Source organism: Tasmannia lanceolata, unplaced genomic scaffold, assembly GCF_043159265.1.
Source record: "Tasmannia lanceolata isolate RefF3 unplaced genomic scaffold, GAP_Taslan_0.1 ptg000016l, whole genome shotgun sequence".
Taxonomy (NCBI): domain Eukaryota; kingdom Viridiplantae; phylum Streptophyta; class Magnoliopsida; order Canellales; family Winteraceae; genus Tasmannia; species Tasmannia lanceolata.
In genome coordinates this window covers 20,633,131-20,657,501 of record NW_027518693.1, presented here as the reverse complement: position 1 = coordinate 20,657,501, position 24,371 = coordinate 20,633,131, and the positions used below count along the sequence as shown (strand labels likewise).

The following is a 24,371-nucleotide window of genomic DNA, read 5'->3' as shown; positions in this document are numbered from 1 at the left end:
ATGTATTGATCATGGGCTTTCTTAGGCTCTTTTCCTTTTTGTCACCATATCGACTCTTTGCATTTTTGTCAAATATAATGTATTCATTTTTTGTAGAAAAATATGATCCATTTCACTAATGATTTAGTTACTAATGATACTTTAATACTTATTTTTACATTATTTCTATTTTTTGAATTATTTTTTTATTTTTATAAAAAATTACGGCTCATCTGACTTGGAAATCCTCTCCTTCAAAAACCGCCTGAAACCCGACTCCGAAATCCTCTCCTCCTTAAAACAAATATTCACCTCCTACCAAAACCCCTCATCCTCATCCTCCAAAACCCTAACCCTAGCTGACCTAAACCTCGCCTCCCAATGCCGAGAAGTCTCCGATCTCTCCCCCGCCTTCGTCCAACTCTCCGTCGAATCCACCGTCCTCCGCATCGCCTCCTCCATCCTCTCCGGCAACGGATTCTCCTTCGCCATCCCTTCTCGAAGCAACGCAAACCAACTCTACGTTCCAGAGCTCGATCGCATTGTTCTCAAAGACAAAACCTCTCTCAGATCATTCTCAAATCTCTCCACTGTTCGGAAAACCACCATCACAACCAAAATCCTAACCCTAGTTCACCAGCTCTGCCTCAAGAACATCCACGTCACAAAGCGTGATTTATTCTACACAGATATTAAGCTCTTTCAGGATCAATCTCAGTCCGATTCAGTACTCGATGATGTGTCCTGTATTGAGTACTTATCCCACTACTGTCTTAGCCTGCACCTATACGAGCTAAAGAGCTTCCTATTCCTATTCCTTTAGCTTCCTATTCCTATTCCTTTATAGGAGTGGAGTGAGGTTCCTCGTTAGCCACACATCCAAACAGAAGAAGACAAAAACTGGAATAATGCTTGTTCAAATTAATTTGGATAAGATATAATGTGTGACAAATGATCGGGGCCATTAATCTAGCACCCTGAACCCAATCCATTGGTCCCAATTACATCAGGATCTGATGATCTCTGCCTATCATCGAAAGAGATTAGCCGTTGATTTTCGCAGCCACTTGAGTAAACGGATGATATCGCCGTGTCGCTTGATGGCTTGATGGTGGCCCACCAGATCAACACTTCTAACATTACGCCACGTGTACGGCGGATGAGTAATATCTTGATGGTCAAACTTTCTCTCCTTAAAACCACCGCCTAGGGAAAAAAATGGTAAAAAATAGGAAGATTTTTTGCTGTATCGAGCTCCACTCGACCTTCGTTTTTGCACTCCAGGTACGAATTTTTTTCTCCTCTCTTTTTGTATCTTGATCGACCTGTAAAATCTAGGGTTTCTGGTGCACCGGATTAGGGTTAGGGTTAGGGTTTGGGTTTTTCCTTCCCGGTGAACGCGAATCCGAAAGGTCACTGTATCTTGTTGAATCGATCTGAATTACAACGCTTCTCCTCTTGACGAGATGTTGGAAGGTTAGGGTTTCAGAAAAATTCGCAGATAAAACCTCATCCAACCATATTTCTAGAGAGGAGGAGGAATAGGTGTTGCTAGGGTTTGTGAGAGAAGAAAGCGTAGGATAGGACTTCTGTTTAACTGTTCTAATGCTCTGCAATTTTTTTATATATATATTTTTTGTTAGGGTTAGGGTTTCTTGCATACACCCTTCCTTTTTTTTTCTTGGAGAATCTAAAAAACAAGTATAAAATGTTACAACTGCAAATTCTGCAAGAAATCTTTCTCCGGAATTTTTCTAGGAGTACTTAAACGAGGTAATCAAAGCGATTTAACACTCAAAATGCTGATTTTTTATATGTTTAACATGATCTTTGAAAGCATTCCAAAGATTTCAATTTATCTAAAGTGAATACGCTTGTTTGTAATTTTTTTGATGATTCTCCTGGTTTGGTTTTAACTCAGACCACTTAAATTATATGCAGGTTTATTATTTGCATGCAAAAGGATGTCTTTATTTACGGCAATTGTGCCTGCACTCACCATCTCTACCAAGAGACCTCTAGGTACATAAATTTCTTTTTTTTATGATAGGCACTACTATTAGTATATGAATTTCATGCATATAGGATTTATATAAATTTTTTACCTTGATTAATTGAACTTTACTAATGAATGCCAATGAAAATCTTGTTTTTAGCCCTTCTCTATGTTTGGAGAAGGTTTTTTCATATCTTCTGTCGTGTTTTTTCTGTTGGATTGTATTGTGACCATCTCTGTCTCGGGTTGAATGCTAATGAAAGAGTGATATCCTCTCTATGGAAGGGATAGACCCAATTTGACGTAGCACGTCATACACAAATTAGCAAGTCAATGGCATTAACTTGGATCACCAAATTAGCAATATTATCAGTCGCAAGTTACTTATAATTTACTCTTTTGAAGTAAAGGATGCCTATAATAACAATTCATTTAATGGCATGTCATTAGGAGGATAGCATTTAATAGCAAGCATTAGATTATTTCCCTTCTTTTGTTCGTTTCTTATATCAATAGGATTTATTTCCTTATTCTGGTTGCTCTTTTATGACAGTAGTAATAATATGTAATGGGAAGCATGAGAAGGCAATTTTGGCCAATAAATAGAACTAAGGCTTAAATCGCATCAGTGAGGTAGGCAGTCATGTAAGACCACGATGGTTCCTTTAGCAAAGCTCAATAAATTCTTTTCATTTATAATAATTGTTTACTTCTTTCATCATCTGTTAGTGTTTACTTTGGTACAGGAAGTTTGTTCTCTTATCAGGAGTGGTGACTTGAGTTGAATACCAATCTTTCCACATAATCTCAGTGATTACATGTGTGCCATTAGGGCTGTGACTATGTCTATGCATGATACTTAATACTATTTGCCTTGATTTTGGAAGTTTTGATTAATGTAGTTTAGATTTAACTTCTAATGTAAGTCAACACACGAATGCAGGCAAAACAGAATTTCAGAATAGGGGAAGGCTTCAGCTTATTAAATCTAGGCTAGAGGTGCCCAATACATGTTGTCAACCATTTCGACATGAAAGACCTCTTTCACTCTCTTGTCGACTGACTCCCTCTACGGTGATATGTGCTGCTGCTTTGGTGAGTTGATATTGTAAACTTTTCTTGTGTGGTAAAACGATGCAGCCTGAAAAAGAGAATGAATTTTCTAGTGTGGAACTGACTGTACACGATCATTATCCCTTTGATGATTTTTTTGAATGGTATTATAATTCTGATGATCTTCCTTGATATGTTCCTCTGCTGTTTGTTCTTCTTGTTTTCTTTGGCCAGCTCGGTCATTTGTGTTCTTCTTGTTCACCCAGCCATTAACTTAAAAAAAAAAAAAAAAAAAAAAAAAAAAAAACCCAAAGGAAAATCAAGTAAAACAATACCAACACTCTTCATACAGAAGAAGCAAGCGCGACAGAAAATAATGTAGGAACTAAATTAAGAATAATTTTAACAAAACTTATCCTGTTTGTGCTGCAACAAGCAAAAGAAAGAATAAGGAAACTACAAAAGCATAAAACTTGCCCACACAATCAACTTTTTAACTACTATTCAGAAGAAAAAAAAAACAATCAACTTTTTAACTAAACTCAGACCAGACCTGAAGTCATACTCCTAATCAAACAGCTTGCAGAAATTTGACTAAAATAAGAACTCAATTTTGAAATACAACTTTGTAGACCCCCAAAATCTACCTTTAATCTCAATTCTTCATTACCATCTATCCTAGTCCTTCATTATAACCATTTTCTAAGGACATTACAAACTTTTAAAACTGTAATTCTGAACTGAAGCAATTAGATCTCTAATTTATCTCCCTTCACAAGGCACAGAATTGTGAAATCTTTCCAAATTTATAGAAATACTTGTAGATCTTGAAACAATCTTTGAATCAGGGTATAGACTGCTAGAAACAGATACTAAGGTGAAAATTATTCTGATAAGAAGTTTCTACATCAATCTAAAGGCCTCTTGTTTTTTAACTGCATTATACAGGCATCTATTTTTACTCGTTAAGCCACGGGGTGTTATAAAGTCAGTGAATATTATAACCCAATGAATGAGTAGATGTTTTCCTAAGAGATATTTCATGAGTTGAGTGTTATAAAGTCAGTGAATATTATAACCCAATGAATAAGTAGATGTTTTCCTAAGAGATATTTCATGAGTTGAAATTGCTTAAATATTTGATGGTGGCTTCTCAATACATGGCACTCGTTAACTACTCAGATTCATCAAGTTTGGTTTCAGTTCTATTGCCAGATGTAGATTGCTTTTTCATTATTATCTCCTTTCATTTATGTATTTGTGTAATGTCATTTTTGCTTACCTCAGCCTTGTAGATATCATAGAAGCCAATGTTGCTAAGAACATCTTACTTCGAGGTCCTAATGTTGATTTTCTTTCTTGGTAGAATGCGAGATGCTCAGCAGAGCAAACTCAGACTGTTGAACGCCAATCATCAACAATTACCATCGCACCGATACAAGGTAATATCCATTCATTGATAATCGTTTGATTAGTTGCATTATTCAAAAACTCAAAATTGAATATTTGTTCCAGTTTCCTTTGTTGACTTAGTTTGATTGAGCTGATGTGATCATCAGCTCAAGTGATTTTTTTATGAAATTGATATCTGTAATATATTTATGGCCTGGACATATTAAGAACTTTGCGGAATTAGAATTCATCAACAAGCTTTTCTTTTTTTTTTCAGTGTTTAGCCCAAGGTTGCCAGATCGGGAATTGAAAGCGGGAATCAAAACGGGAATCGAAAGTGGGAATCGAAGGCTCCCAGGAAAAAATCCTACTCAAGGTTGCCAGAGCGGGAATCGAAAGCGGGAATCGAAGCTGGAATGGAAGGCTCCCAGGAAAGAATCCTGCTTCCATGGTTTGGCCGTTCACAATCATCATCAAGCTTTTGAATATTGATTAGTTATATTTTGTCCTTGATGTTTCTTGTAATGAAGCTAATGACTTTCTTGTAATGAAGCTAATGACTTTCTGATGTAGGACCGGGAAGAGAAATAGTAATGAAGCTAATGACTTTATGATGTAGGACCGGGAAGAGAAATAGAAGAAGAAGAGAAGAGAAGAAGAGGAATAGGAGAAGAGAAGGAGAAAAATAGGGCAAGAAGGGAAGGAGATGAGAGGAAAATTAGAAGTAGAACTAAATAACATGTAAATACGAGTCCGAGAAACTAAATAACATGGAAATAAATCCTAATGGGCAAATATGCCACTTATTGGCCTATTATCCTAATGGAAATAAATAACGTGATGGAGTTCACCGGTCCAAAAACTATCAGAGAAGTTCAGCGGCTCACGGGAATGATAGCTGCACTGGGGCGCTTCATCTCGAAGTCAGCGGAGAGGTGCCTGCCCTTCTTTAGCGCGGCCAAAGGACTCAAGACTACGCCCTGGACGGAGGAATGCCAGACCGCATTCGAGGAGTTGAAGAAATACCTGTCCTCCCCACCACTATTAACAAAGCCGGAGCCGGGCGAGGAGCTATTTCTGTATCTCTCCATTAGCTCCACGGCTCTGGCAGCTGTCCTCGTCCGCGAAGAGCATCGCCAGCAAAAACCTATCTATTATGTCAGCAAGGTTCTTCACGATGCAGAAATAAGGTACCAGCGGGTCGAGAAATTGGCTTACGCGCTGGTAATGGCAGCCAAGAAGTTAAGGCCGTACTTTCAACCCCACACCATAAAAGTCTTGACTGATCAGCCACTCCGGCAAGTACTCCATCGACCAGATATCTCCGGGCGACTTGTGAAATGGGCCGTGGAGCTAAGCGAGTTCGATATCCTGTACGCACCTAGGCCAGCCATCAAGGCTCAAGTACTGGCCGACTTCGTGGCTGAATGCACCATCCCCCAGCAGTTCGTCGATTCTGAAGCTGTGCAGCTCCCAGTTGCGGAGAAAGCAGCTCCTAAAGAATGTATAGCGGAGGGAGCTGAAACAGAAATCGTTCATCTGCCAGCCAAGCAGGACTCCACAACTAGCTCACTAATCTGGGAAGTACATGTCGACGGGTCTTCGAATAAGAGTGGCTGTGGAGCCGGCCTTGTCCTCACCGGGCCTGATGACTTCACTGCAAATTATGCCCTGAGGTTTGGATTCCGCGCATCCAACAACGAGGCAGAATATGAAGCTCTCCTCGCCGGAATGAGCCTCACAATCCAAACCGGCGCCCGGAACTTAAAAGCATACTGTGACTCAGCTGGTTGCAAACCAGATTCAGGGGGTCTACGAAGCTCGAGACGAGCGTATGATCAAGTACCTCGCCAAGGTCCACCAACTCGCCAGCAAGTTCGAAAGCTTTGAGGTCATCAGAGTCCCCAGAACAGAAAATGCCAAGGCAGATGTGCTGTCAAAACTGGCTGCCTCCTGATATACCACCCTTGGGAGCATACGCATGGAGTTCCTGCAAAGATCCAGCATCGAAAGTAAAGCCGCGGAAACAATGCAGGTAGAGAATGAGCCGTGCTTGATGGACGAGATCATCAGTTATCTGCGCGATGGTAAACTCTCTGAGGATAAAAAGGAAGCCCGCAAGGTGATACAGAGAGCTGCCCGATTCTCCCTCAGCAGTGACATCTTGTATAAGAGATCCTATACTCTCCCATACCTGAAGTGCCTTAGGCCGGGCGACGCCGCATATACACTCCAGGAGACGCACGAAGGAATTTGTGGAGAACATCTGGGGGGCAAAGCTCTGGCAATAAAAGTGCTGCTCAGAGGTCTGTATTGGCCCACCATAAGCCAGGATGCGCTGAGTCTGGTTAAAAGGTGTGAGAGGTGTCAGAAATTCTCTCCCACCATCCACCAGCCCGCCGTGGCGATGGCTCCAATTATTAGTCCACTCCCCTTCGCAGTATGAGGGATGGATATCCTAGGCCCCTTCCCACCGGCCTCCAGAAAGCGCATGTTCGTGGTAGTAGCGATTGACTATTTTACTAAGTGGGTGGAGGCGGACCTCTAGCGCAGATCACAGAGCAAAATGTGCAGAACTTCTTCTGGAAATCAGTAGTTTGCAAATTTGGGATTCCTCGTGCCTTGATAACGGACAACGGCAAACAGTTCGATTGCCGGAACTTTCGGAAGTTCTGCTCTGATATAAAGATTGAACAGAGGTTCACTTCAGTAGCTCACCCCCAGACCAACGGGCAAACAGAGCCATTCCTCGCACGCCACTTAGTAAAATCCTGCTTCAGGGAATAAAGAAAAGACTGGATGAAAAAGCTGGCCGCTGGGCAAACGAGCTTTATCGCGTTCTATGGGCATACCGCACTATTCCTCGCACGCCAACTGGTGAATCGCCATTCAACCTCTCCTTTGGAACAGAGGCTGTGATACCGGTCGACATAGGCACTCCGTCTCCTAGGGTTACCAGCTTCAACGAGCAGCTTAACAGTGACGGGCTCCGCGCCAATCTCGACTTATTAGAGGAGATCCGGGAAGAATCTCGAATCCGAGTCGCCGCCTACAAGCAGAGAGTATCCAACTATCATGACTCCAAGATACGTCCCAGAGAATTCCGGACATGAGATTTAGTCCTGAGGAGAGCAGCCGTCTCCCAACCAATGAAAGTCGGGAAACTCTCCCCGACTTAGGAGGGGCCATATCGAGTGAAAGAAGTTATCCGCCCAGGTAGCTACAAGCTAGAGACACAGGAGGAACATTTATTACCCCACGCATGGAACTCCAAAAACCTCAGGAGATATTATCAGTAGGCACATCGTCCGGTGTGAGAGGTGACTTTGTAAATTACGTTTATGATAATATGAATAAATAATTCTTTTTGCAGATTCAAATTTTCCTCTTATAATCGGAAACCCAGTTCATAAAACTTGGGTACTCTTCGGAAACCCAGTTCATAAAACTTGGGTACTCTTCGGAAACCCAGTTCATAAAACTTGGGTATTCTTTGGGAACCCAGTTCATAAAACTTGGGTACTCTTTAGAAACCCAGTTCATAAAAGTTGGGTACTCTCTGGAAACCCAGTTCATAAAACTTGGGTACTCTCTGAAAACCCAGTTCATAAAAACTTGGGTGCTATCAGTCGTCTACAATCCCAGGTTATTAAAACTAGGGGGCAAGCCGGGCAAGTCACTCAGCTAGAGCTTATCAGAGACGGAGGAGGACAGAGGAGCACAGATATGGACAAGTATAATTTCATTGATCAAAATGTGGGGGCCTCGAGGGCCATTACAGAATTAGCCTTAAAAAGGCTGTCAAAAAAAAAAAGAGATTCTGGGGTCTCAAGGACCATTACAAAAAGAAACAGAAAATACTAAGAGACATCCGGAATAGAGGCAGTGTCGACAGCGGCATCAGCAGTGGTATCAGCAGAGACCTCCAGATCCTCCTCGACAATTGTCGGCCTAGCAGGAAGAGTCATATCTGTCATCACCAAGTTTGGGTTGCATGCTTTGAGTTGCTCAAGGCAATCATAGTACCCAAGACTATAGGCCTCGCTGGACAGACTGAAGAGTTCGGCCTCTTTCTCCTCTGCAGCCTCCTTCACCGCGATCATTTGCCTCTCTTTGGCTCTCTCCCTCTGGGCGTTCATGGCTTCGGCAGCCTTATCCAGCTTCTGCCTTTCGAGGGCCAAATCCTCCGCCATCAGCTTCTTTTCAGCCTCCACCCGTCCGATGCTCGTTTGGAGCTCCTTGACCTCAGTGGCCAGCTTCCCGCTCACCTCTTCAGATTTGGTGATGGCTTCGGAGAACTTCTTGCTCTTCTCCTGGAGATCGTTATAGTATATTCCAATCTACAGACAGAAACAAGCATCAGTATAGGAAGAAAGCAAAAGACGGACAGAAAGTAAGCAAATTCATTACCTGATAAAGTGAAGAGAACACCGCCTCTTCGCCAGTAGCTGGCGGCTCGTGGATGACCTGTTGCTTGTCCTTCCGAAGGAGACACTTGCTCACGATCTCAGCCGCCTTTCTCTTTTGGCGCTCTTGGATCGCCTATTGAGCCCCTTCCTGCTCCCTTGGCTGGGCTCCTTGCCTTATCTTCTCGACTGTTGATTGTTTCTTCATTTCTGCATGTAAGCAAGCAGTCAGAAGCAAATAAAAGGAAAAACAGCAGTTTTAAGAGTCTAGCTACATACGTGCCGGAGTCGCGGTACTTATACCAAGTCCGACCAGAATATCTTCCCCTGAAAAGTTCGAACAGTGAATGAGACCTGTTCGCTCCACCTCCTCCCGCATCAGGGCGAACGTCCTCCTATCGTCGCCCTCAAGAAGCGGCTTGCGGCTCAGCACGGTGGTATTCGGAGTATCCCACACTAGAGGAACTGGTCAGGCTTCGCTGTACTCCGTGTCCTTGACGTAGAAGAACCTATTCTTCCACGAATGTATCGACGAAGGGATACCAGTAATGATTTTTAAATCAGGGCGCTGGCTAATATAAATCCAGCCCCCTTCCTTGTGCCTCTTCAGATGTGCACAAGCACGGAATAAAGGCACGGACACGCCCCTCTCTAGCCGGCCATGAACAAGGTACAAAAACCCAGTCAGTAACCTTCATGAGTTCGGAGCCACCTGGGCAGGAGCCAGTCCATAATATCGGAGCACCGCGACAAAGAATGGGTGCAAAGGAAAGCGAAGCCCTGCTCTCAACGACTCTTCATAAATGCAGAGATCCGAGCTTTCGTTACACGCCCTATCTCCCTCTATTGCCGCTCTCAGCTCGAACGATGGGGGCACACAATATTTATCTCTAATGTCCCTCAGCATGGACTCGGTGAGGTGATTTTCCTCAATTAGAGCCCGCATGTTGTACTTAGGGTTGGCCTCCATCCGTGCTCTAGCGATGACCTCCACGGCCCGGCCAGGAAGGAACGTTGTCGACGCCTCAGCAACGTCACTACCCCCACTCCCCCATACTCGGTGGAGACTATCAGTCGGGAGTGGGGTGGCGTTCAGATCTAATATCACTTCGTCCTTGTCCCCTCCGTCGTCGCTGTCTATAATATCTACTCTAGCGGCCGGACTAGCCATTACAGGCTCCTGAAGCGGCCTAAGTTCTGAGCTACTACTAGTGGAAGACTCAGAACCGGACTCGGAACTTGAACTACTATAAGACATGTAGAAAAAAGAGGGGCTGAGAAGAATACCGGTGAGTAGAGAGCTCCTAGATCCCCGCGCAACTCCAACCACGAACTGCGAAGCCGAACTCGCAGAGCAAGAGAAGAGGAGGAGAAGGAGAGAAGATAAAAAGTGAAAAGTAAACAATGAGAGGTAAAAACCTCCTTTTATAACTTTTCGAAGGCGGTGGAGCATTAAATGCGATGCACGCGTTTCGAGGGCCTTCAAAAGATGCCACGTCTCTTATTAATGACGGACACATCCTCCCAGACAAAGATGCGATTGAGCACGCGCGTATGGATACGCGCGTATGTACGCCTATCTCCAAAGAACAACCGGACTGGATCTCCGCACTCCGGATTGGATTACCGCACTCCGGACCGGATTACCGCACTCCGGACCGGATTTCCGCACTCTGGACTGGATTTGGATTTCCGCACTCCGGACTGGATATAACGCGTTTCTACAAGACGACAAAAACCAGTCCGGCCCAAGCCGGACTGGATATAACGCGTTTCTACAAAACGACAAAAACCAGTCCGGCCCAAGCCGGACTGGACACAAGACGACAAAAAACCAGTCTGGCTATAACGCGTTTCTACAAAACGACAAAAACCAGTTCGGCCCAAGCCAGACTGGACACAAGACGACAGAAACCAGTCCGGCCTAAGCCGGACTGGATATGACGCGTTCGCTAAACGACAAAATCCAATCCGGCCTAGGCCGGACTGATGAACTCCGGACTCATCTCCAGCCGGACTGGCTCAACTCCGGACTGGATTTCCGCACTCATCCCCAGCCGGACTGGCTCAACTCTGGACGGGATTTCCAGACTTGTTTCCAGCCGGACTCCGGACTGGACCTCCGGACTCAAATCCAGCCGGACTCCGGACTGGACCTCCGGACTCAAATCCAGCCAGACTCCGGACTGGACCTCCAGACTGAACCCTCCGATTCACTTCCGCACGGCGCCTGCCCGTCCAGATAATCGATCAACCACACTATCCCAAGTCACTCAATGACTTGGAAAACTGGAGGGCAACTGATGGGGTGTAAAAACTCCGGCCTCTCACAGGCCGCCACCTGTCCCAGAGTAGGTGAACTCCAGCCTCTCACAGGCCGCCACCTGTCCCAGAGTAGGTGAACTCCGGCCTCTCACAGGCCGCCACCTGTCCCAGAGTTCACCGGCCTGTCCCAGAGTAGGTGAACTCCAGCCTATCACAGGCCGCCACCTGTCCTGGACACCTCACCAGTCCGGCGATACAAGACGACAAAAACCAGTCCGGCCATAACGCGTTTCTACAAAGCGACAAAAACCAGTCCGGCCCAAGCCGGACCGGACACAAGACGACAAAAACCAGTCCGGCCTAAGCCGGACTGGATATGACGCGTTCGCTAAACGACAAAATCCAATCCGGCCTAGGCCGGACTGATGAACTCCGAACTCATCTCCAGCCGGACTGGCTCAACTCCGGACTGGATTTCCGCACTCATCCCCAGCCGGACTGGCTCAACTCCGGACGGGATTTCTAGACTTGTTTCCAGCCGGACTCCGGACTGGACCTCCGGACTCAAATCCAGCCGGACTCCGGACTGGACCTCCGGACTCAAATCCAGCCAGACTTTGGACTGGACCTCCAGACTGAACCCTCCGATTCACTTCCGCACGGCGCCTGCCCGTCCAGATAATCGATCAACCACACTTTCCCAAGTCACTCAATAACTTGGAAAACTGGGGGGCAACTGATGGGGTGTAAAAACTCCGGCCTCTCACAGGCCGCCACCTGTCCCAGAGTAGGTGAACTCCAGCCTCTCACAGGCCGCCACCTGTCCCAGAGTAGGTGAACTCCAGCCTCTCACAGGCCGCCACCTGTCCCAGAGTTCACCGGCCTGTCCCAGAGTAGGTGAACTCCAGCCTATCACAGGCCGCCACCTGTCCCAGAGTAGGTGAACTCCGGCCTCTCACAGGCCGCCACCTGTCCCAGAGTAGGTGAACTCCAGCCTATCACAGGCCGCCACCTGTCCTGGACACCTCACCAGGTTTTCCCCTATAAATAGGGGTTCAAAGCTCAAACCAATGGGTAATGAAAAACCTTCTCTCCACCTTAAACTCTGAGAACTAGCCCCGCACTTCTGCTCATACTGACTTGAGTGTCGAAGGGCCTGTCCGGAGTAAAACCCGGGTTGGTCTTCTGACCTCGCTTGCCTCTGTGCAGGACTCAGCCCTCATAGCAGGACTCAACTACTTCACTCCACTTCACTCCGGTCCCTCAGGACTCAGCTCCTCGGGTCATCCAGCTCAGCTCTTACGTCACTGTCGTACCTGTTACCGATTTTAGGTCTAACAGCACTATATTAGGGTAATGACTAATTGAGGAATTTGCAAATTATTTTAGAAATGCTTTTATCAAGTTCCTAAAAAGGATCCACAAAACAGAGTATTCGTGAATTTTCAGTGAATATGAAAATTACTGGCAAGCACCTTCTTTTCATAAAATGCAAGAATTATAGTTATTCCTGAAGTTCAAGTACCTGGAAAGGTCCATCCTCATGCGAAAAAATGTAGACCGTGACCGGCACATACCGCCACTTTCATCTTAACAGTCAATTGAACAAACCGAGACATAAAAGCCCAGAATCACTTAAAATACAATCTTGTGGTATAAAAAACACAAATGGAACAAAATGTTACCTTCATAGGCTGTGAGCGAGGGAATTAGGGCTTTGGGAATTTCTTGCTTCCCCTATACGATTCATTGAGTTTCAAATGCCATATATAAAAAAGGCACAAACTGGTTAGTCCCACTGTGTCCAGCCCCATTTGGGCCTGAAAGAGAGGTTGCAGTTGGACCTGAATTGTGCTGCCATCTCTTAAGCAACAACCCTATATTAGGGTCAGACAAACCCTAATTTCTCTACTGTGGCTGGAGAACCATCCCCAATCAAAGAGAAGAAAAATAAAAACCCAAAATAGGGATAAACTCAGAGAGAACAAAAACAAACAAAAACCAAAGACACAAAAATAGCACCTTCATGGTCTTGGAAGCAGATCTGTAGATCTGTGTAGTGAAGAAAGCCAGGAAAACAAACCCCTCCATAAATTTTCATTGTCAATGGTATCTGTCGATCCGTGTGGAAAAAAAGAAAACCAAGAAAAAAACCCTATCCATAACTTTTCATTCTCAATGATGAGAGAAGAGAGACGTGGGGAGCAGGAAGAGAGAGGAACATGAGATAAGAACGACACGTACGCCTCGCCGGATCGACACCTCGCGACACAAAATTTTTGTCATTGGCTGAGATTTGGTGAAAAGCAGGGAAGAGAGAGAGACGCGTGGGCAATCGTGTCCGGCTTTTCTCTTTGGTATTAAAGGGCAAAACTACCTCTATGAAAGAGCATTTTACCCTAGCATATGGATATGGATATATATATATATATATATATATATATATATATATATATATATATATATATATATATATATGGTGAAGGCGCTAAACGGTAAATATCAACTACTGTGACGTGTTAAATTTATAGAGTTTTCAAATAATTCATAAAATTCTTCTATTTTCTCTTCTGCTATAATATATACTAGTAAAGACCCGCCGTGCGATGCACGGAGTGCCCAATAAAATGCTTTATAACTTAAAAAGAAAAGAAAAGAAAGAAAAAACATTCATAAGGAAGATATATTTGTAAATATAGAGATTAGAAATCAGTATTACACAGTTGAGTAGAAGATAAACCTGAACAAAGAAAAGGCGCATAAATTATACGCAGAAATCCCGACTATTATTTTGCCTATTTTAATAAAGAAATCGACTGGCCAGTGGAGACGTCAGAAATTTTGAATAAGTAACTCCTATGATCCAAATTTTAAAATACATACCATTTAGGACAAATGTGACAATGATAAAACGAAATGTTGTTTTGCTGATAATGATCCATACAGTTGGTTATTCAAGCACAATAAAGAGATCATTAACCTTGGTATGGTGGGTTGAACAGATGAGACTCCACAAACACCCTTTGTTCGGTCAAAGCTGTACCCACTTGGAGGGTAAAGCCAACTCCTAAAGAATGGCCAGCAACACATACATTGGAGGTTCCTAATCTATCAACCGCCAAATTTAGTGCCTTCAAAGCTACATTATATCTGACAGATCCCTTGAAACTTTCCCATGCTAAAAAGGAAGATCCTCCTCACAATCTATAGATGTTTCCATAATTCCTCTTAAATCGGATGGTTAAGATCACCCTAAAGGAGGGGGGTAAGATTGAAATTATATGACTTTAATGGGTGCCTTTGCAGGGATGGAATTGGCACTTGACAGCGTGCAAATTAAAGGTAGAACACATATGCATACATTTCAAATGAATAATGTGCATGGGACGACAAAGAGAATAGAAAGTCATCACACTGGGTGACAAAGTAAATGAAGATGAGTCATAAAATGAATGCATTAAAACTATTAGAAAGAAAAATCATGCATGCATTTTATAAAATATAATCCCCGAGAAAAAGTTCCGCGAATACAGCACAACACGGGAAGACAGACAAGGTAAAAGGGGGTCGACTCGGGCGAGTCGATTCAGACACGGGGGAGTTTTAAAGCTATGATTCACATGAAAGAAGGTTGTACAGAGGGCAATGGTTTTAAGTAATGAATGCTTTAGTTACTGATTTAAAAAAGTCTTTCTTTATAGGAGTATGGGATCCTGGCTTGATGTTATAGGATATACCATACGATTATTTATATTCGGATATAACACCCCTCACAAAAGTCTTCATTTTTCCAAATGATATTGATTCTAGAAACTTTATCTGTTGTTAAATATTCTGTGGATTCTTTAGTTTGGAAGTGAGTACCTATCATGCGAAGTTTCTAAGTTCATGTGGGTGGGCTTGGATTAGACTTCTTGTTCGCGAGAAGCCTCTTACATGCCCATCCAAATGATGACAGTTCAATAATGCTACAACAACTTGGAAATTGTTAGTAAAAATGATATCATTCAAAAAAAAATGATCATTATAAATTGAAGGTGTCTCTAAATAAATCTTGGACTGCATAACAGAAATGCAAGCAAGCTACAATGCCATTCAAGAACGTTTATAACAACTTCAAATCAAGCATGCACTAATAGACATTATGTAATACCTCAAAGAATCACCAGTCCTTAGTTGCAATATAGGAGATGTTGATTGTATTGCAGATTGAAATGGTAAGGAAAACATCTGTTCTCTAAATGTTGTCATCCATGAAGCCAATTCACTCAGCCTGAAAGGAGAATATATATGTATGCATACATCAGAAGAAAGCAATACAGCAAAGGTTACTCAGAGAGGCTTTATCTTGAACAAAGATGAAGTTTAAAAGGTAACTTGGAACACGTAAAGAATAAGTTTATAAAAAGCAGCGGTTCTTCCACCAATGAGCTCAATACCCCACTCCCACCAAATCAAAGAGACCTAGATCATATAAACCCAAGATCCCACTCACACCAATTCCTCTCTGCAAAGATCCCAATTCCCTTTTTTAACATAAGAATCTAGAAAGATCTGAAGCACACAACTATCAACTATGAAATAAAATCCTGGCTAAGATATCAAAAGAAGGATTACCTAAATTATTTTGGGCAAATGCCATTCAGAGTTATGATCTGTCTTCTCCAATATCAGACACGATCACCCGGATCCTCTCCTTCCCCAGATAAATGGTTTGAAAATGAAAATCTGCAATACCACATAAAAAATCAAAAGGTTACTTTAAACACACAGGAAAAAAGTATAAAAAAAAACAGCTCTTCCACCAATGAACTCAAGAACCCACTATCTAAGATCACATGAAACGGAGTGAAGACGGTAAAAATATATAAGCTTGCTTAAGCGCTAAAATATATCAGTGAAGGCACTAAAATATAGCAGAAACAGAGAGAAAGCACTAAAAATATATAAGCTTGCTTATGGGCCATATCCGGTTTCATAACCTGGTTTTTAAATGATTACATGAAAACTTCCATAGCAATATATAAAAATCTAAGGTCAAAAGAATTAATCGGAACATGAAACGGAGTGAAGACAGTAAAAATATATAAGCTTGCATAGAATGGAGATCATATAATTACATTATATGAAACAGATTTAGTGATGAGAGTAAAAGTAAAAGTTCCATGACCCTCAAATTCGTTTCATGACCCCTGCTAAAAAAATTGAAAAGGAATACATGGGAATTTAAAAAGGAATAGAGCAAAGTACAAAGTAACATCTTGGCTTTTCATTTCCCCAAATTGGTTTCGTGATCCCCATAAAGAATACCCAGATCTCTGACTCTTTCTCGATTGATAGAACTTCTTTATCTGCTACACCCAGAAAGGAAAACAAGATAATGAATTCAGTTTGTTGATTACAAATTCGAATAGGGAAGAAGAGAAAGAGAGCGGTCTCTGGAATATGGAAGAAAATAAAGAGGGGTTTGGCCAACTTAGAGTTAAGATAGAGGGGGGAATCGTAGGGAGAGAGCGCAGGGAACTACGACACTTTCCATGAAGCAGAGAGAGCTGTAATTGAGAACTTGGTAATTAGTGAAAATGGTGAGATCACAAAATTGTCGAAAATCATGGAAAGAGTTGAGGAAAATCCGGCAAAAATCCCAAAATAAGGAATCAAATATGAGGCCCTGGACCCAAAATCGTAGATGAAAAATAGAAATCCCAAAATACGAAAAGAAGAACCTAGATTTTAAGGTTAATACTAACCTGAAAATCCAAAGAAGAATCTGAAAAAGAGGATTAGGGTTTACATACGTTTATCAGGAAAAACACCCAACTCGACAGAGAACCCGTAGGATTAGAAATCGTTGTGAGAGAGAGAGAGAGAGAGAGAGAGAGAGAGAGAGTATTTTTCTTGGCAAAAATATCTCTGAACATTTGCAAAAATATCTCTTAGACGTTTTGGATGGCCTTAGATGATATTACCCTTAAATACAGGCTAAAACACAGAGTAGTCAAGGGGGAAATGTAAAAAAGAGAGGGGAGAGAGAGATCTACGTGTTAAATCGACAAATTTTTGCAGAACAGAACTAATGAGCAGAAGAGAAGAGGGGAATAGAAATTTTGAGAGATGAGTAGAGAAGAAAGAGGGAGGAGGGATTACGCGTGTTAGAGAGAGGGCACATGAGGTATTTAAAACTCAGAAAAGTGTGAATTTGAGGGCATATTAGGCATTTATCTGTTTCAGCTGATGTGTAATATAACATGGATAATAAAAATATATATTCACAAATGTAAACCCATTACACGAAAGGATAAGGTTTTCAACTACCAAAACCATTAGCGGGCAAGATGTCACCTTCTTGACCCCTTCCCATAAATTCCAAAGGAAAAACATATAATATATAGAAATGTAAACCCATTACACGAAAGGATAAGCACCCTGCTGATGGTTTTCCTCTACGAAAACATTAGCGGGCATGATGTCACCTCCTCGACATGAAATGTGGCATAGATCTCAGTAGTGGAAACAATCAAAGAACGCAAATAGACATAATGAAGGGGACTGAAGTGGGCATTCCACATGAAAGTATTGACTTCAAAAATCTGGAATAAGATCAACTAAAGATTGAAATCAACATTTAACAGAAAATATAAATAATCTAAAGTAAGGATTGAAAACATTTATGACAAAAAGAATGCAAGGCACTATCATGGCATACCATTTGAAAAATAAGTATTGCAAAGATGATAAAAGGCACTATCATGGCATACCACTAATTCAACCTTCTAATCCATGTATCTACTTGCTCTAAAATCCTGAAAACATAGAAAATAATTTCTACATTAGAAAAAATCTTCTAATTGATCTATCTCCTTGCCTCAAGATCCTGAAAACATAGAAAATAATTTCCAAACACACATGATGAAAGTTCTATACGAATGAAACACCTCACAGGCTCATCAAAGTTGGACAACAATATAGTTGTGTCCCAATTAAATCAAAGAGCCCTCAAATTTATAAGAAATTGTAAATTGGTGGACAACAATATAGTTGTGTTCCAAAATTAGAACCTCCCAGTTAAATCAAAGAGTCAAGAATGCTTTATAACTTTTTTTTAGAAATGAAAGAAGATAAATTCATGAGGAAGTTTGATTTGTGCAGTAGCAATATCAAATGCACAACTGTAATTAATAGACAATCTTAAAACTGAGCTTTGCTCTTCCGGAAAGCACATCTAAAGAAACGAAGTAAAGAAAGTGCGTTTTAATATAATCTGTGAAAATGTGACTTTGCATAATAATGAAATAGGTTTGAGCCTAAACCCAAAACAGACTACAGTAATCTGAAACCAAATTTTACTCCACAAATTTTTGCAATTCACAATTAGTGGGAATTAGAAAATTTCAATTGCCCAACAAATGAAGTTTTACTGATATTAAAATAGAATTTGAACCACCGGCCACTTTTGATTTAACTAAGTCCATTGATTTCTATGAGAAAAATGCGACCCTGCTGATTTAAAAAAAATGCTGATGAGAAAAATGAAAAATAAATGACAATGGAGGGAGAGAGAGAGAGAGAGATCACTTGCTAAGCATGTTAGAAGAGAAAACAGGGGCGAAATCCTATTTCTGGTGGCTCTAATGAAATCCAAAAAAAATATTGATGAGAAAAATAAAAAATAACTCACATTGGAGAGAGAGAGAGAGAGTGAGAGAGAGAGTGAGAGAGAGAGAGAGAGAGTCTTCAAATAATTTGGTCAATTTTCTAATGTAAATGAGATTAATTACTCCATAATCAAATCTCAAAGCATTGAACATGCATCATGCAGGGACACTTTGTAGAAAGGAAGAAGGTATATAACCATAAAACTAAAAAAAAAAAAAGTTTATTTTCCATGTTCTGCATTTTTTTCAAGGTATTGTACAAAGAAAGAAAGAAAATTTAGAGAAGGAAGATTTCTTTTATTTGTAAAAAGTGTTGTGTAAAAAGAAATAAGATTGAAAATAATATATATTAGATAAATTTAATCAAAGTGGAAGGCAACTCGCAGCAGCAAACCAAATTCATTGATGTCATAATGATATTCACAACACCAAACCAAAACCGAGCATATGAAATGAAAACAACAGAACATATAGGAAGTTGTATGTAGACAGACACCCAACCACAAATATAGTTAATATTTAAAGTCTGAACACATGCACAATGAAGGTACTACCATTAAAAAATAAAAGCAATGAAGGTACTAACCTTTATGAGAAGCTTTGCAATTCCATCTTTTGCTTTTCCATCCTTGGGTATGAAGAAACCCTAATTTGAAAACACTAATCCTAAGACAAACCCATTATAGTAATCAACAAATTCAAAAACCATGTATCCCTCTTTCTGCAGAAAAGAGACCCTGATTTCTTATTGATAGATAAACATGATCAAAATGTGTGTTTTAATTCCTTTAGGAATGCGTCCAATTCTCTCAATTCCCTTAACCCTCCCTAAAAGGGTTTTAATCTCCCGTTTATATAAGCAGGTTTACCAAATTAGAAAAATATTTCATGAAACCACTTCCTCAATTCTATCAACTGCACCCAAATTCAATTCTTCTCTTTCCTTATGCACATCACATTTAAAAAGAAATTTTAAAAAATGGAAGATAAAAGCAAAGACACATTTCGAAGATTCACCATATCCGTATAACCACCCTTTTTCCTGCCATGTAATAAAACCTTGCCTTCACTGCACACATAAAAGTGGTTAAAGAAATTTGCTTTAGGCTGTAGTAATTACTAAAATTTTTTTTTATGAAGTGATGAAATGAGATTTTCATTTGGTCATTTAAAATTATAAGGAATAATGAAAAATGAAACATGAAACAGGACTAAAGAGAATACAGTATATAGAAATGAAAGAATCCCATTCAATGGAGAGAGAGAGAGAGAGAGAGAGAGAGAGAGAGAGAGAGAGAGAGAGAGAGAGAGAGAGAAGCTTGCTACAAATTTTTAAATTTTAGCACATGAGTTTCGTCTTATGATTCTGCTTTGAAAATGCTTTTGGGAGTTTAGCTCTCTTCCCTGCAAAAATCAAGCATTAAAACACATTAAATCATATTTTGAAATCAGAAATGGAAATATGCTAAACATCATGGCCACAAAAACTTAATTGACTGGTAGAGGAAAATCACAAAAAGCCATTGATGAAAAGTAGAAACAGCTGACCAAAGTTACAGACAAAGAAAAAACAAATGACAGGAAGATGGATCAAATAGTTTTTTTTTTTTAAAGAAACGAAAATGTATGGATATAGGAGGTTAAAAAACTGATAAAGAAAAGAGAAATATATATTTTAAAAATAGAAAAAATGACAAAATTTCCGAATTTTCTGAATGCAAATCAAACAACCCAAGGAAAAAAAATCCACGTGATGGAACAATTCAAAGCATACCAAAAGACGAGTAACTAAAGCATGTACTTAAGAACTGTAACTTTTTAGTTACAAAAACAATATATTATGTAACTTTTTACCTTGGCATATAGCCCAAAAAATATGCAATAGGCATACACATTATTAGGAGGGAAATTAGAACCTTCAGACTTCCAGGTAACCAATTCCTTGGTAAGATAATAATCTTACAAAGACTACCTTGATGCGTCATAGAAGATCATGTAATTTGGGCTCACCTAATTTGAAGCTGATCAAGTGCATGGAGGATGTGAGAATCTAAAAGGCAATATTTCCAAAAACAATAGTGAATAGTTTACAGTTTATAATCTCTAGATGAAATAGAGAAATAAAGGAAAAAAATGAAAACGGCTGATTTTACAAAAAATGTTCTGCATCTGCTTAATATAGATATAAACCGAAGGAAACAAAGCCCCACAAAATGGAATATGATTTCTTTCTACCTGAAAAATACCAAAGTCCAATTGGTTTAGCTCCATATGTCTATCCCAGGTTGTTCAAAGGTCAAAGTATATCAAAAGTTTACTTTAGCATCAAAGTATATCAAATTAATCACAATTCAAAAGTAAAAGTTGTTACACCCGAACAGATAGGGTTTCTATTTGCGAAATAACAAACAGTAGAATACTATTGGGATTACATTCAATCGGGTACTTGGAAAAAACAAAGTCCCATTGAGGCATTCTATCAAACAATTGAGAAGCAAAATCCACGAAACCTCATAGAACATACCCAATTCCATAGAACTTTCAATAAATTGGTAAGAACAACTTAGTAAAATACCACCAAAACCCTAAAATCCTAAACCCTGACCTGTAATGCAAACAGAATAAACAAAGCAGAGAGCACATCCATTACCATGAAAATTCCAGCTGAAGCCGTCGCTTTAGGAAAAACGAAGGGTAAGATATGGAAATCTCGGGGTGAGTAGGTAAGGTCTCTGAAAAAAAACCCTGGTGTAAGACACGTATCGGAAGAGATAAGGCTTTTGCCAAAAATATCTCTGATGAGTTACAGAGAGATTAAAAAACCATAAATGAGGGGGGGTAAGATTGAAATTATATGAGTTGAATGGGTGCATTTGTTCAAAAAGGTCAAGAAATGTGACGTGTAATTCTCACGTGATTTTCATAGAAATCGAAAAAACTCTCTCTTTTCATCCCAGCTTATTCAAAACTAGTAAATAACCCGTGCGATGCACGGGCCGACAAAGAACTGTACGGACCACGTCATAGGTTGATCCAAACCGTCCATGTGATGGAACACAACATAAATAGGTTGTGCCCCAAAAATCATTTCCATAGGCTGATCCTAGCCCTCCAATCTATAGATGTTTCCATAATTCCTCTTAAATCGGATGGTTAAGATCACCCTATAGATTTTTTATTAAAAAACCATAATTTGTGAAGGAACTTGAAACCATGATTTCCATGTTAGGAGTTGAGAATCTCCTCTGCCTCAACCTACACCTTATCTATAATTAGATGGTACAAATCAGAAGAGCAAAAAACACCACTTACAATAGCAAACTACTTTTCAAATGAAATAGTAATAATTCCATAAAGAAGCACCTATTAATCCCCAATATCATCAAATATAACCACAAACCTAACAACAATTTTCACCCAAAGCATGCAAACATTGTAAAATGAAGAGAGTCAGTTCCATTATCAAATGCCCTAAAAAATTCTCTTCAATTTGCGACTAAGAGTATGAAGCATCCTGAAAAATGACAAAGAAAGACCAATACCGAGTCAAACCCTAATAAAAAAAATATAAAACCCTAACAGAGAGATGAAATAAAACAAAATTTATCTCAGTTCTTACAGTAAAAGCTCTCTTAATCATTCAAAAAATAAATAAATAATTAAAAACCTCTCGTAAGGGAGTTACAATAATAAAACCCTAAAATCAAATTCCTGAAGATGAAGTAAAATAAAAGGAAAATAAAATTATAAGAGTACATGACTGATCACCAGCCCGTTTAAGATAGACTGAAATCCCCTGCTATTGTAATATTGTTGTTGTTGAACTGATGAAAATCCAGAAATAGAGATGGAAAAAACTTCATATCATAAATCTCATCCATTGTTGCCACCCGAAGCTCTTTCCTGTAAAAAACCAGAAATAGAGATGGAAGTAAGAAGTGATTAATTAATTTGAGAAAAGAGAGTGTTTTCCCGTCGGCGATGACGATACTGGTGCCGGTCCGAAGGCGGTGGCGGAGTGAAAGGGGAAGCTGACAGAGCGGAAGCTTAGAGAGAGAGAGAGAGAGAGAGAGAGTACGTGTATGCTTAATTGGCTATGGAGGGGGGTAAGATTGAAATTATATGCTTTACTGGGTGCCTTTGTTAAAAGCATAAAGGAGGGGGTAGGATTGAAAATATATGATTTAATGGGTGCCTTTGTTAAAAGCATAAAGGAGGGGGTAGGATTGAAATTATATGAGTTGAATGGGTGCATTTGTTCAAAAAAGTCAAAAAATGTGATGTGTAAATCTCATGTAATTTTCAAAAAAATGGAAAAAACTCTCCTCTTTTCATCCCAGCTTATTGTAGTAGAAGTCAAGAAATGTGACGTGTAATTCTCACGTGATTTTCATAAAAATTGAAAAAACTCTCTCTTTTCATCCCAGCTTATTGTAGTAGATAGAAGATATGTGTGTGTGTGTTTGTAATTTTTTAATTTAAAAAAATATATGTATATATCTGAACGCGTGATTGGAATTTTCAGTCCTTTTGTTTTTGTTTTCTTATTTTTACATTTTTTTTGAAAAAATAATAATCAGAATGTGAATTTCAGGAAAAGAAAAGTCACCTGAACTTGACGACGGTGGTACCGGGTTTCCCCCTCGTGACGACGGCGATGGTGGCTGCGGTGGGGGAGGTGGTGGTGGAGGCTGGTCGGGCGGTTTCTTCTTTTTTGGTCTGCTTGCATTTCTTGGATTGTTGAAGGATCAAGAGAGCGAAGGACCTTACAGGGACGACCGGAGAAGACGATGAATAACCAAGAGGAAGCAATTATTATTATTTTGGTAAAATTGCTTTTATTGTATCATTTTATTTGCATCAAAAGTGGAATTTTTTGTTAAAATAAAATCTAAGGTTTTCTTTGACAGGAAAAAAGTTTTAAAGGAAATCTATCTTGTTTATTTTACTTGCATTTTGCACTTATACTCTGGTTGGGCTATTTATTCAGCATTCTAGACCCTACGTAAAATGATGGACAGTTCGAAATTTCTGAGCAATTGTTCAGGCTCAATATGATTGTTGTTGTTAGCTTCTCTTTAGTGGGACCACCCAATCACTGAATATTAGAAGCAATTAGATCTTGTCAAATGTTTAGGGATCTTATATTTGAAGTGATTGTTGGGTTATATGATCTAAATTGTGGGACCCACTTGATGAACTGTATGGATCTTGCTGATGAGATGTTGGTGGGCCCTATCACTGAACTTATCTCTGTAGAATTAACTTCGGTAATTGAAAATTTAACCCTTAACCCAGGGTATTTTGTTCATTCAAACCACATTTTATTAGTGCTTTTGGCTAATATATATTTTTTTGAAATGGGTGGTGGTTCAATTGAGTTCAGCCCCAACATGGGTTACAAGCTCTCGTGACATGAACATAATTTCTAATCAAAAGATTTTGCTAATGGAAGTGTCCGTGCCATTTTGGACAAAGCCATTAGAGACCCCACATTTTGCACATCAGCTGAATTTGTCTTGACATGAGGTGGCATCTGTCACCTGAAAAAGAGGGGCTGTAAAATTGCTTTTTGCACAACTATGGTGACCAAAAATTTTTGAATTCTAAAATTGTATTTACCAA

The 24,371-nt window shown here is 40.2% G+C and overlaps 2 long non-coding RNA genes across 4 annotated transcripts in view; one reads left to right on the top strand and one right to left on the bottom strand.

Annotated features, from left to right (window-relative positions):
- LOC143849103 (uncharacterized) overlaps positions 1–21,437 on the bottom strand; it is a 34,459-nt gene extending 13,022 nt beyond the window's left edge. For 2 of the 3 annotated variants that reach the window (XR_013235549.1, XR_013235552.1), the window contains exons 1-2: positions 21,397–21,437; positions 20,093–20,150 (exon numbers count right to left, since the gene is read on the bottom strand). This is a non-coding gene — a long non-coding RNA (uncharacterized LOC143849103). Of the gene's footprint in view, positions 1–17,453; positions 17,682–17,797; positions 17,895–19,332; positions 19,393–19,763; positions 19,816–20,072; positions 20,151–21,396 lie in introns of those variants that run through there. The other variant, XR_013235550.1, reaches the window with a different exon arrangement.
- Positions 2,978–23,468, top strand: LOC143849106 (uncharacterized). Its single transcript, XR_013235559.1, has 3 exons — positions 2,978–3,070; positions 4,395–4,470; positions 23,341–23,468. It is a non-coding gene; the product is annotated as an uncharacterized LOC143849106 (long non-coding RNA).
- The last annotated feature ends 903 nt before the right edge of the window (positions 23,469–24,371 follow it).